Raw genomic sequence first — 13,305 nt, 5'->3', positions numbered from 1 at the left:
GAAAATGAGCTGATTCCGGGAACCCAAGAGTCAAGCAAATTTTGGGAATAATGAGGGCAACAAATGTATAGATGTGTTTTATACAATTGATCTATGTATTGTGATGAATTGTATGAGCCCCAATACATTGATTAAAAAAAACAAAACAAACAAAAAAAACAAACGAATCTTTCAAATGTATCTTAATGTTTTTAATGGCATTTGGATTTAGTTTTGCTTACTATTTATTTTTATTCATATCCAGTCAGACTAATTATTGATAGACTCAAGGTCTTCAGTAAAACAAAATAATAAATAAAAAGAGGTGGTCAATGTTGAAAGTGCAGTCATCATTATAAACCCAGCTATGATAATTACAGGAATAAATGACCATGGTTTTAAGATGCTTTATTTGAAAGTACTCAAAAAAGAAATTCAAATGACATGTCAAATCAGCATGATGGAGTAGAATGTCTACTGGTCACAAAAACTGGTTTCTTTCTCATCTAGCCATTATCACTCACGTTGTTCCTGATTCTTTGTATATTATATACACATAGATAATACAACTATATCTGAATTTTATACAGTACAACTATATCTTAACTCTTTTGAACTGTTTTTGTGTCCTGGGAATGAAAGGAGCAATGTGTAAACTTTATGCCCACCCCACAAGCAAGTTTATCATTACATTATTGACTGTTATATTGATTTTGATTAATTCAAACCCAGGAATCCATTTTTTGTATATAAATTTAATTTTAAGATTACTATATTTCCCCCCTTGCACCTCTCTTTGCCTGTAGGATTAATGTATGTAAGCATGCACTATTTGTATTAATATATTAGAAATCTAAAGATCTGTTTTGTACTTTTTGTACTGTTGGATACTTATAATCAAAACTTTATTAGGATATTGAATTAATTTAGTCTTATTAGAAAATTAAAAATTACTATATTACATTATCATAGATTTCCATATTCTAATAACTATTATCAATATCATTAAGAAATGTTCCACATTATCAAGATGATGATTAAATGAAGTTTAACTTTGTCTTTTATTTACAGAGCTTCAGAACAACCAGTGGTATATATAGGATTGCATCATTATGATCACCATATTTTTTATATTTCATTATTGAATTGCAACTTTGAACAATATTAAATGGATCAGTGCCATGTCATACCATAGCAGATGAGTGAGAAGATAAGTAACTGGGACAATTTGACAAAAACATATTTGATGTATATCACGCAAAATGAGAAATCATTACCATTATTAGCTAGTCACTTGGGAAGTAAATATTTTGGTAAAAATTTCAATTTTTTTCATCAAAAAAGGAAAAAATACAGACTCATAAAAATATGTTTATATTAACTGGAGATTTAGAAGTATGTTTTGATCTACCATCACTAGTTCTTACCATTAGAAGCGTCACCTACATATCCTTTGTCAAAACCAAAATACTTTTCAGTTGGGATTAATTGGCTATATGAGTGATTTAATTTCATTTAATTTCAAATTTCAATGCTGAATTTGAAAATCAATGCCCTTAGATTTTTTTAAGTAAAAAAAATAATAGAAGCCTTGATGTAACTTCAAAAAAGAGAATTTATTGCAAAGGGGATAGAAATTTCCCCCATATTATTAAAGCACAAAAAGGGGAGACATGAATTAGATAATTATTAAATAGTGAATTTTATTAAAAATCTTGGAAGTTATATGCATATCATATTGGCTTGATCCAGAGACCTATGTTTGGTCCAAATTTTGCATTCAGGTTTCATTAATTTTTCGTTGCTTCAGGTACTTAATTTTCAGGGCAGATTTTCGGATGTTGGGTTAATGGAGCAGGAGTTTAGTAGAAACCAGAGAATCCGTAGTTTTTTCAGTAAGATGGGTGGCAACAGCCATATCCATAGCCTCTGTAGCCAGAGCCAAACCATCACCTCCGTAGCCTGAGCCATCTCCGTAGCCTCTGAAGCAGGGGCCATATCCATAGCCTCTGCAGCCACAGCCATAGCCCAGTCTGTTGAAGCTGCCCCAGTCCCAGCCATAACCCAGACCACTTAAGCCTCCAAAGCTGTGGCCCAGGCCTCCATAGTAACTGCCGTAATAGCACATGGTGTTGTAGATAACATTGATTTCCTGTTTGAGGCAGAATCCTGAGAGTGTATGTCGGACAGCAGGTGATAAAGTGCATGCCCATCTTTGGGTGTCACTCTGGCAATTATTTTGGCCTCAAGCGACTTGTTCGTTTTTATGCTCTGACAGTCCTCATTAAGATCTGATTCAGCTTGACTTCACCCTTATGGTTTTGCTGTTCTTAGAAGAACTGTTGTGTCTTCAGAATATAGGCATAGCTGACCCAACATAGAACTCCTCATTATCAAGCATAGGACCAGTCACAATGTATATCGTTTAATTTGTAACCCTGTACCATAGATATTCTTTGGACTGTTAAATGCATCTCTTGAAAATTCCAAAAAAAAGGATCAAAGTCAAGAAGTTCAACTCCATCCATTTCTTCAAAAAGCATACATCTTTGTGGAATTAGAATCAAAGTAATTCTCTTCAGAAGATAAAAGATCATTTTAATACAGATTTGGTTCACCTACATTGTTAACCACACTACAACAGCAAAAATCACCTGACTGAGAAATTTGATGACTGTCCCCCTCACCCTTCCCTTCTCCTCCCTCTCTCTCTCCCTCTTTTTCTCCCTCTCCCTCTCTCTTTTTCTCTGTGTTTCCTTGTGTTTTATTGAACATGCCAAGTTGAGATAGTTTATTGTGCCAGTGTGGCCGATAAACACAAGTGGGATTAATTGAAGGTCAGAGGGATAAATGGCTCAGGCGAGCCTCGCCTTTCTTGTCTCTCGCTCTTTGATCATCGGACCAGTGTGCGGCTGCCTTGCTTGTTCTGTGCCTCATTTAGAGGTTACACTACCTGTGGGACACCTAGCCTGTGGACTGTGTCGCTGTAAGTTGAGGCCCCTTTAAGACCACACAATTGAAATTTACATCTCTGGAGCTGAGGACTGACAGTTGGTGACCTGGCTGACAGTTGGTGACCTGGTGGCTGTTTTGCTGCATGTGCTGGGATAGCCTAACTCTCTACAGAGGACTCCCGAATGGCCCTCAAGACTTGAAGGACTGCTAGTGTCTCACAACTCTCTCATGGGAGTGAGTTGCACTGAGCCATTTGTACTTCTTTATAATTTAACTGTTCATTTCTTGTATTATATATCTATCTATCTGTTTATAATTTAACAGTTCTTTACTTGTGTTATATATCTATCTATCTGTTTATAATTAGCTCATTTCTTGTGTTATATATATCTATCTTTATAAATATATATATAATTATCAGCAATCTGGTTTTATCTTTCTAGAGAACCCTGTCTAACACACAAGTGTATTGAACTGTGTGGATCATAACAAAGTCATAAAAAAACCTTTGGATAACTTTGAGAGCATTGGGAATATCAGCACATTCCATTGTCCTCATGGGGAATTTGTACGCGGATCAAGAGGAAGCTGTGTAAAGAGAACAGGGAGTACTGAATGGTTTAAAATCAGGAACGGTATAAACAAGGGTTGGAACCTCTCACTATATTTACTCGATCTGTGTGCTTAATCAGAGAAGTTGGATTATATGAAGCAGAACGAGACATTAGGATTGAAGGAAGGTTTATGAATAACCTGCCACATGTAGATGACACAACCTGGCTTGCTGAAAGTGAATAGAACTTGAAGCACTTGCTAATGAGGCTCAAGGATTGCACCTTTTAATGCAGATGACAGCTCAATATAAAAAGACCCAAATCCTCACAATGGGATCAAAAAGTAGCAGCATGAAGTTGTCAAGGATTTCAGTTTGCTTGGATCCACAATCAACGATCATGGAAGCAGCAGACAAGAGATAAAAGGACCTGTCACATTGGGTAAATCTGTGGCTTTCTTTCACTATTTACTGCAGTATACAAATAAATGTGTGAATTACTTAAAGTGGGTTGGGCTACAACTTCTTTACTGAAATCAGCGCTGTACTTCCATCTTTATCTCCATAGTCAGTAGGTCTGGGCTTCGGTGGTCTGGGCTATGGCTGTGACTCTGGCAACTTCAACAGACTGGGCTATGGCTGTGGCTACAGAGACTACAGAGATGACTCTGGCTTTGGAGGCTACGGAGATGGCTCCGGCTATGGAGGTTATGGGTTTGGCTCTGGTTATGGAGGCTACTGATATGGCGGCTGCTGCCCATCTTGCTGTGGAGGATATGGATTCTCTGGCTCCTACTAAACTCCTGCTCCATTAACCCAACACCCAGCACCATGATGGATTTCCTCAAACATTTTAAGTTCTGGAACCAAGATCACTCTGGGACTGTTTAAAGTCTATACATCTCAGAAAAATTGTCATTCATAAGTTTATCTGTCTGAGGACTCGCGCCATTGACTATTTTATTATCCTTACTTTCTCAATTAATGACTTAATTTGTAACAGGAAATATTGCTTGAATCATATACCTTAGTTACATGAGTATGTACATTCTAAGTGTTGTAGTGGGCTGTGCATTAGGTTGCTAACTGCAAGGTCAGCAGTTCAAACCACCAGTTGGTCAGAAGGAGGAAGCTAGTGCTGTCCACTCCTGAAACAATTTAAGTCCCATAGAAACTGGAAGCAGTTCTATTCATTCTTACAGGTTCTCTGTGACCTAGAATGAACTGGATAGCAGGGGGCCAGCTTGATAGATAGATGGATAGATAGTAGGTAGATAAAGTATTCTAAATTGATAACTAGTACTTCAAAATCCTAGAATGCTCTTTTACTTTATTAAATAACTTTCAAAATAGATTTGACAGTAAAAATTAGTTTTAAATCTATCACTTGTATTTTTGGCTATTAATATAGTATATATTTATCTTTCTCAATTGAATTCAATGTGCTGAGTTTATCCTCTACCTCCCCCCCAAAACAAATGTCCTTCTGACAACTATGTGTTTATAAAAACACATGCTGTTATATTTGTGCATTTATGGATGCTAGGACTTGGAAGATATTTGAAATGAGATTCGACAACCATATATGATATATGGATAAGTGACAGAAAATAGAACAAGAGGGGAAAATAAAATCTGAATATGTAGTAGGTCTAAGCTAATACCCATCCTAGAGACAGGTATCAGGGCGTAAAAAGATAACTTTTGATCATCTGGCAAGTCTGCTTATGAGACAGACTCTACTAATGGGATAGTCCTTTTCATTCTGATGCTAATGATCCCATGTTGTTAAATAAATGTGCCACGTGCTGTTATTTGTGTAAGCAAAAATAATAATAATAATAATAATAATAATAATGAATATTACTTCAGAATAGTCAGCATTCTAAATTCGAAAACCAAGTAACCTTCTTGTTATCTTTGATATCATCTGGTAAACAAAGCCAGGGAAGCAAATTTTCCTTGGCTTAAGATGATCCCCTCTGAGGAGAGCATCCCTTTTATTTCAGTCCTACAAATAATATGTGCCTTTGAAGAACATGATGAACTGGAAATCCAGACTTGAATCATTTTAAAACTCATTTTTGTGACTGCACTTGGCTTTACTGGGTTCTACTCAAGGAAATGCTGCGATATAAAATAAAGTTTCTAAATGCGATTGGACCTTGATTCTGTTGTCATTTCAGTAAACTCAATCCTATTTTCTCTAGAATTATTTGATAGCTACTATTCAATTATTAATCCTTTTCCTTTACTTGGTGTTTTACTATTTGTAGCTGCCTTCTATTTGGATATACAATGTGAATATGCGTTGAACGCAGATCCTTTATTTTATTTATTTTGTTATAATGACTAGCATCATATTATCATGCTAACAAAGCCCCAAGGAAAACTATTACGTACACTTTCTCTAATATACTCATAATTTAACATGAGTCATTTAGTTCTTTTCAATGTTTTTATTTTTAACATTTATTTTTTGTTATGAAACTATAACACATTTGAAATATAACATGTATAATTGCTATATTTGTTATAACACAATTGTTGTATTTGAAATATAATCATTTTATTTATAGGTAAGTTTTGAGACTATGCAGAAGCTCGTGATAATATATTTTCAGATCCCGAGGTTGTATAAACTTGAGAATGTACAATATACCATCCCAGCAATAAAAAAAAAATTTTTGTCCCCATCTACTCAATGAAGGCATCGTTACCTTTCATTGTTCCTGGTACTAATTCCCATATATATACACAAGCGTATTCTGATGAGTAACCATTCCTTTAGCTGAATATTTTTTTTAATTACCTTCAAGATATTTTTTTAAATCATTTTATTAGGGGCTCATACAACTCTTTTCACAATCCATACATACATCAATTGTGTAAAGCACATTTGCACATTCATTGCTCTCATCATTCTCAAAACATTTGCTCTCCACTTAAGCCCCTGGCATTAGGTCCTCATTTTTCCCCTCTCTCCCTGCTCCCCCCTCCCTCATGAGCCCCCAATAATTTTTAAATTGTTATTTTGTGATACCTTGCCCTGTCTGATGTCTCCCTTCACCCATTTTTCTGTTGTCCATCCCCCAGGGAGGAGGTCACATGTAGATCCTTGTAATCAGTTGCCACTTTCCAATATTTTGTTGACACTAGTGCTCAGGAGTTTGAAATAGCATCAAGCAAGCCACCACAATACACACACAGATAGACAAGTTACCCGCTGTGAATAGGCCTCCGTGGGTATTCTGCACTAACACAGACTACTTAGCAGGGTTGGAGCATCAATTTTCGAATAAGGCTGCTGTGCTCCAGCTCCTCAGTGATTCCTAGCGTCTTCCTACTATGGTCAGCGGGCAGGTGGAGAGTGCCCAGGTTCCAGAATAGGATGACCTCCACTGCTAGGACTGCCTTGTGGCTGGGCAGGCCTGGGCTCCTTCAGCGGGTTTGGAGGAGGACATCTCACAGATGACATCCAAGAGTCAAGCTATGCAGCGACTGCTCACACAGTACTTTCCCATTGATGGTACCTTTAAAGGCACCAACCCCTTTGGCTGGCCACAGATCCTGCTCAGTGTGTATGGACCGGATGTATTTGGGAATGATGTGGTCTGAGGCTATGGGGTGGTGCATGTACCTTGCTCACCTGGCTGACACAAAATGACCATAGTGTTTGTCCCTGAATCTACATCTAAGGTGCAAAAGTTTACAAGCTGGTTCACGGGACGGTGGCCTGAGTACACAGACCCCAAGGTGGTGACTCAGGGTGAAGGCCAGGAGGTGACTCTAATCTGCTCCCAGGGTTTCATCTCCCTCCTCTTCAACATTGTCACCAAATTTATATAGCCGAGTGATCTGAAAATATATTATCATGAGCTTATGCATAGTCTTAGAACTTGCCTACGAGTAAATTATTATTTTTCAAATGTAAAAATTATTTTATAACAAATATAACATTTATAGATGTTACATTTCAAATGTATTATAGTTTCAAAACAAAAATTAAATGTTAATAAATTAAAACATTGAACAGAACTAAATGACTCATGTTAAATCATGAGTATATTAGAGAAAGTGTACATAATAGTTTTCCTTGGGGCTTTATTAGCATTATAATATGATGATAGTCATTATAAGAAAATAAATAAAACAAAGGATTGGCGCTCAATGCATATTCACATTGTGTATCCAATTAGAAGGCAGCTACAAGTAGCAAAACACCAAGTAAAGAATCAGGACTAATCACTGACTCCTAATTAGGGGAGTAGTACTAGTGCTCCCAATAAGTACTAGTAAGGTAAAGGTAGGGCAGGGGAAGTAAGGTGAAACCAATCACAAGGATAGATGTATGGGCCCCATCCCAGGGGGACGCACAGCAGAAAATTGGGTGAAATGAGATAGTGGTCAGTGTAAGACATGAAAAAAAAATTATAAATTATCAAGGGGACATGGGTGAGGGAGGGGGGAGGAGCAAAAATGAGGAGCTGATGCCAGGGGCTCAAGTAGAAAGATAAGGTTTTGAAAAAGATGATGACAACATATGTACAGATGTGTTTGACAAAATGGACATATGTATGGATAGTGATAGAGCTGTAAGAGCCCCCAATAAAATAAAATAAGAAAGAGAACAGACACAAATGGATGTCAGAAAGGACTGAAAAAAATTGCTATTGATCATAGTATAGTTAAATCAAATAGAAGGAATAAATAAGCAACCCACCCCCAAAAACTGAACCAATATCAAAGGGAAGCTTGTGAGAACCAACCAAAGCCTGGTTATTAACTGAGCAAGGATTTGGGGGTTGAAAATCAAAATGAAGAACATGTTTGCCATTTCTCAAGCTAAAATAACTTAAAGAAAAATGCAAACTTTGAGTTGCAATATTAAAAGATTCCATGGATAAAATATTGAATGAAGCAGAAAGATCAAAAGATGGAAATAAATACATAGATTCATTGTACCAAAAAAAGTTCATTAATGGTAAATATTTCAGGGGATAGCATATGATTAAAAATTATGGTATTGAAAAACGTTTAAGCATAATTCAAAAACCATTCCAGAAAACCATGGATCTGAAATTCAAATTGGTTTTATAAAAAGATAGAAAACAAACAATTTTATCCCTGATATCAGAGGAACCTTAGCAGAAAGATGAGAATACCAGAAAAAGAACACCAGTAAAAAAATTTTATGGAGTATGCACAGGCATTCTACTGTGTGACTTGCAACAAATTACAGATAAAAATGTAAAGAATAGGAAATATAGAATACTTGTGTACATGTAGAACCTGTATAAGGTCTGAGAGACAGCATTTCAAACAGAAAATGAGAATATAATGAATACCTCAAGCAGGAAAGGTTTACATCACACAATTGTATTCTTTCAACATCCTTATTTGATCTGTATGCCAAACAAGCCAAGAAGGTGCTCTAAGTGAAGAAGAAAGTGTCATTAGGATTCAAGGAAAGCTGGACAGCAGCCAGATGGCACAACTTTGCTTGCTGAGAGCAAAGAGGACTTGAAGCACTTGTTGAGCAAGATTACAGCCTTCAATCAGGATTACACCTCAACATAAGGAAAACAAAAATCTTCACAACTGGAAAAATAAACAGCCCCACAATAAACTGAGAAAGTATTGAATTTGTCAAGAATTTCATTTTACTTGCATCTACAACCAGTGTCAGTGTAAGCAACCAGCAAAATTCAAAGGATTACACTGGCAAATCTGCAGCAGAAGATTTTATATTGATACAAAGCAGAGATGTCACAGTGAAGGCTAAGATGTGCCTGACTGAAACCACGGTAATTTCATGACCCTCATGTGCATGAGAAAACTAAATAATGACTTTAAAAACCTAAGAAGAATCTATGCATTTTGTAATCATGTTGCATTTTTGCAAATTAATATATTGAATATTCCATGGACTGAGAGAAGAACAAATCCATCCTGGAAAAACTGCAGCTAGAATTCTCCTTAGAAATGAGATCACAATACTTCATCTCCCTTACTGTAGAATTCTTACCAAGAGGAACCAGTCCCTGAAGAAAGAAAGTGTGCTCGCTAAGACGAAGGAGCAGTGAAAAGGAGGCTCTTCCATTGGACATGATGCATTAGCTGCACCAGTGGACTCAGGCAGAGCAGCGGTGTTCTGTTCTGGTGTATACAGGGTCGTTGTGAGTCCCAAAAGACTTGAAAGCACCTAAGAGCAGCAGTACCACTTCATTTCTCAGGCATGACCTGTGCTTGTTTTTTGTTTTATTTTATTTTTTTACCTCTGTGAGTGTGTGGGTACTGTGGGGTGTCATTAATTCCTGGACAGAGACGATAATCTAGGGTTCACATCTTACTTAGATCAACATTTCTTATAAGAATGAGCCACTTAATATGCCATGATATACTGGAACTCAATAATGCAATGTTCTGTGTCCAAAGAATGGAATGATTTTCTGAATTGACTTTGGCCCCAATTCGTGGTGGCCCCATATAAAACAAAACAAAACACTTGCCAGGCCTGCATGCCCCCACCCACATGATTGGTTGCAGACTGGCTATTGCTCTGCTGTCACCCACGAGGTTGTCACTGTATGTATTTTAGAAGTTGATCACCAGACCTTTCTTCCTATTCAGCTTAGTCTGGAAGAGCTACTGAATTCTGTTCAACATCATAACAGCTTGTAAACCTTCAGTGACAGGTGGGTGGTGGCTGTGCATGGCAAGAATTGGGCAGGAATCGAACTCTTTCTACCATTAAACCATCAGCACTTCCACCCTATGTTAGTAAACTGTTCTACTGACTTTTTCATGAATGGATGATAGCAGAAAGATAAATATTAATAACTCACAAAATGTTGTGCTAGTAAGAGCCTCATTAAGCTGTCAACTATTGCTTCATTTGTCAGTCAAGGTCAAGGAAGCTGGATCATCCTTCTCATTGGATTTGTTCTTTCCCAGAAAATTCTAGTCTTTATAGAAGGACTCTTTTCAGATTTGTCACACTAATTTAACCCTCCTTCAAGGTGTCTTAGAATACCATCCATGAATACAAGCTGAATCTTCTAGAAGGTTTCTTAGCCAATTCTTAAAGAATCAAGAGAAACCTGTTCCACTAATTTGTCTGACATGACCAGACAGGTCTGAACTCACATAAATTCAACTTTGGAACCCTGCCACTTATCTCTTGAGAAACCCTTTTAGCCTTTTGTAAACATAAAAGAGGAACACTCTCATATAAAAATTTCCTATGGGAAAACAGGTATTCTTTTACTTACACTATAGTTTAATTTTAAATAACACAACAACCAGGAAAGAAAGAGAAAAGGAAAAGAGTCCAATGTCCTGGTGCTCTTTATTCCAACCTTCCTGAAACTCACTGTCATCTAGCTGATGCGCAGAGCCACCTTACAGGACAGAGTGGAATAGCTCCTGTGAGGTTCCAAGACTGAATCTCTACAGGTGTAGGAAGCCCCATCATTTTCCCATGGAGGGACTGCTGACCTTGCAGTTAGCAACCCAACATGCAACCACTTTGTTACCAGGGCTACCTATAGAATGTCACATTTTAAAAAAATTCAATATTATATGGCTAAGGTCATTGAGGAAGCCCTGATAGTATCGTGGTTACACATTGGGCTACTAACCACAAGGTCAGTACTTTGAAACCACCAGCGACTCCACAGGACTGAAATGAGGCTTTCTGCTCCTGTAAAAAGTTATACTCTCAGAGCTCACAAGGCTCATTCTATACTGTTCTATATGCTGGTTGCTATGAGTGAACATGAGCTTGATGGCATTGAGGTTGGTTGGTTTAAGGCTTATTAAAAGGAGCCCTAGTCCTTTCCTCTGGTTCCTTTTACTTTCCTCTTTTCCCACTATCATGCTCAGCCTTCATTTGGGTTTCAGTAATTCCTCTCGGTTACATTATCCTTGATCAAGCCCTACCAGGCCTCCTACACCCTCCTCACCATTGATTTTGGATCACTTGTTTTTCCCTGGGTTTGTCAACACACCTTCCCTTCCCCCCAACTCCTTCTCTCACATGTCCCCCCAGAACTGTCGGTCCCATTGTTTTCTCCTCCAGATTGTTCGTCCAGACCATCTTATTTAGACAGACCTATGAAGATAATAACATGCACAAAAACAAGACAGAGCAAAGCAAAGCAACAAAAGAAAATAAAACAACAACAAGACAAGACATGACAAAAAAAAGAAAGAAAGAAAAGCCTGTAGATACTTCAAGGACTGTTTGTTGGCCTTCAGGAGTGTTTTCCAGTCGAATCTAATTGGGTGCCACTCTCTGTCCACAAAGTCTATTTTTTGTGTTCCCTAGGGAATTCATTGCTCTGTTCCCCTTGCTGTTCTGTTGCACACCCTTAGTAGTTTGCCCCAGTGTGGTGGTGTCAGATTGGGCACAATTCCTATAATGTGTCTCTACTGCTGTCTTCTGTAGAGCTATGGATCAGTGAGGGATGTCGTGTCTCACAATGTCTCACAATCTCTCTGTAGATTGGCTGCTCTGAACGGGGATATGGTCCTCAAGGCTTGGTGGGCCAGCATTTGCTCCACTCTCTCTTCCTCCCCCTTCATTTGCTCCTGTGTGCTCTGATCAGACATGTCCCTCTTCCTGAGCTGCAGCTTCAGTGCTATCCTCTGAAATAAATTCTTCTGGAGGGAGGGGCAGGTGTCCATGTAGTTGGGATTGGGGCCGGCCTCTCAGACCTCTCTACTGGTTCCCTGCTTCGTGCCAATATGTTGCATTCAAAACTTGGAGCACTGGGTTGAAGTTTGGTCCCACTTTCCCTGTGGAGATATAAACAATACCCACTCCTTGGGTATTGTTTCCCCACTACTGAATTCTTTTTCGTTGTTGTTGTTTCCTTTTTACCCCCTCCTTTTTAGTTGGCTACCATATGTATCCCTGGATTTTGTCTAACCTCTGCCATACTACCTAAACCTCACCCCAAAGGGCATTTATAGAGGTCAACATAAAGACATTCCATATGTAAATATCTTTATATATTTACATGGGGAAATAGATCTAGGTGCATATATTTGTAGGTTTAGTATTAAGGTAGCAGATGGACATTGGGCCTCCACTCAAGTACTCCCTCGATGCAAGAACACTTTGTTCTATTAAACTGGCATTCCATGATGTTCACCTTCCCGACACAACCACTGAAGACAAAGCGGGTGAATAAGCAAATGTGGTGAAGAAAGCTGATGGTACCCAGCTATCAAAAGATATAGAGTCTAGAGTCTTTAAACTTAAAGGTAAAAAAGTAACCATCTAGCTCAGAAGTAATAAAGCCCACATTGTGGAAGCACACCAGCAAGTATGATCATGAGGTGCTGAAGAAATCAGTTATCAGGCATCAAAAGAACAAAAAATCATATAATTGTGTGCTCACCTTCCCGATATGATCACTGAAGACAAATGGGTGCATAAGCAAATGTGGTGAAGAAAGCTGATGGTAGTAGCTATCAAAAGATATAGTGTCTGGGATCTCAAAGGCTTGAAGATAAAACCACTATCTCGCTCAGCCACCATCTAGCTCAGAAGTGACAAAGCCCACGTGGAAAAAGCACACCAGCCTGTGTGATCACGAGGTGTCGAAGGGATCAGGTGTCCGGCATCAAAGAGGAAAAAAATCAAATCATTGTGAATGAGGGGGAGTGCAGATGCAGACCTGAGACCCATCTGTAGGCAACTGGACATCCCCTTACTGAAGGGACTCTGGGAGGAGATGAATCAGTCCAGGTGCTGCAAAGACGAAACATACAACTTTCATCTAGTTCCTAAATGCTTCCTCCCCTTG

At 38.2% G+C, this 13,305-nt stretch overlaps 1 pseudogene; it reads left to right on the top strand.

Annotated features, from left to right (window-relative positions):
• Positions 1 to 4,086: 4,086 nt before the first annotated feature.
• On the top strand, positions 4,087 to 7,336 carry LOC101647883 (annotated as a pseudogene).
• The last annotated feature ends 5,969 nt before the right edge of the window (positions 7,337 to 13,305 follow it).

This window comes from Echinops telfairi, unplaced genomic scaffold (genome assembly GCF_000313985.2).
Source record: "Echinops telfairi isolate 266 unplaced genomic scaffold, ASM31398v2 ScPeMD7_7469;HRSCAF=8507_0, whole genome shotgun sequence".
Taxonomy (NCBI): Eukaryota; Metazoa; Chordata; class Mammalia; order Afrosoricida; family Tenrecidae; genus Echinops; species Echinops telfairi.
Note: the sequence above shows the minus strand (reverse complement) of the source record. Positions and strands in the feature narration are given on the sequence as shown.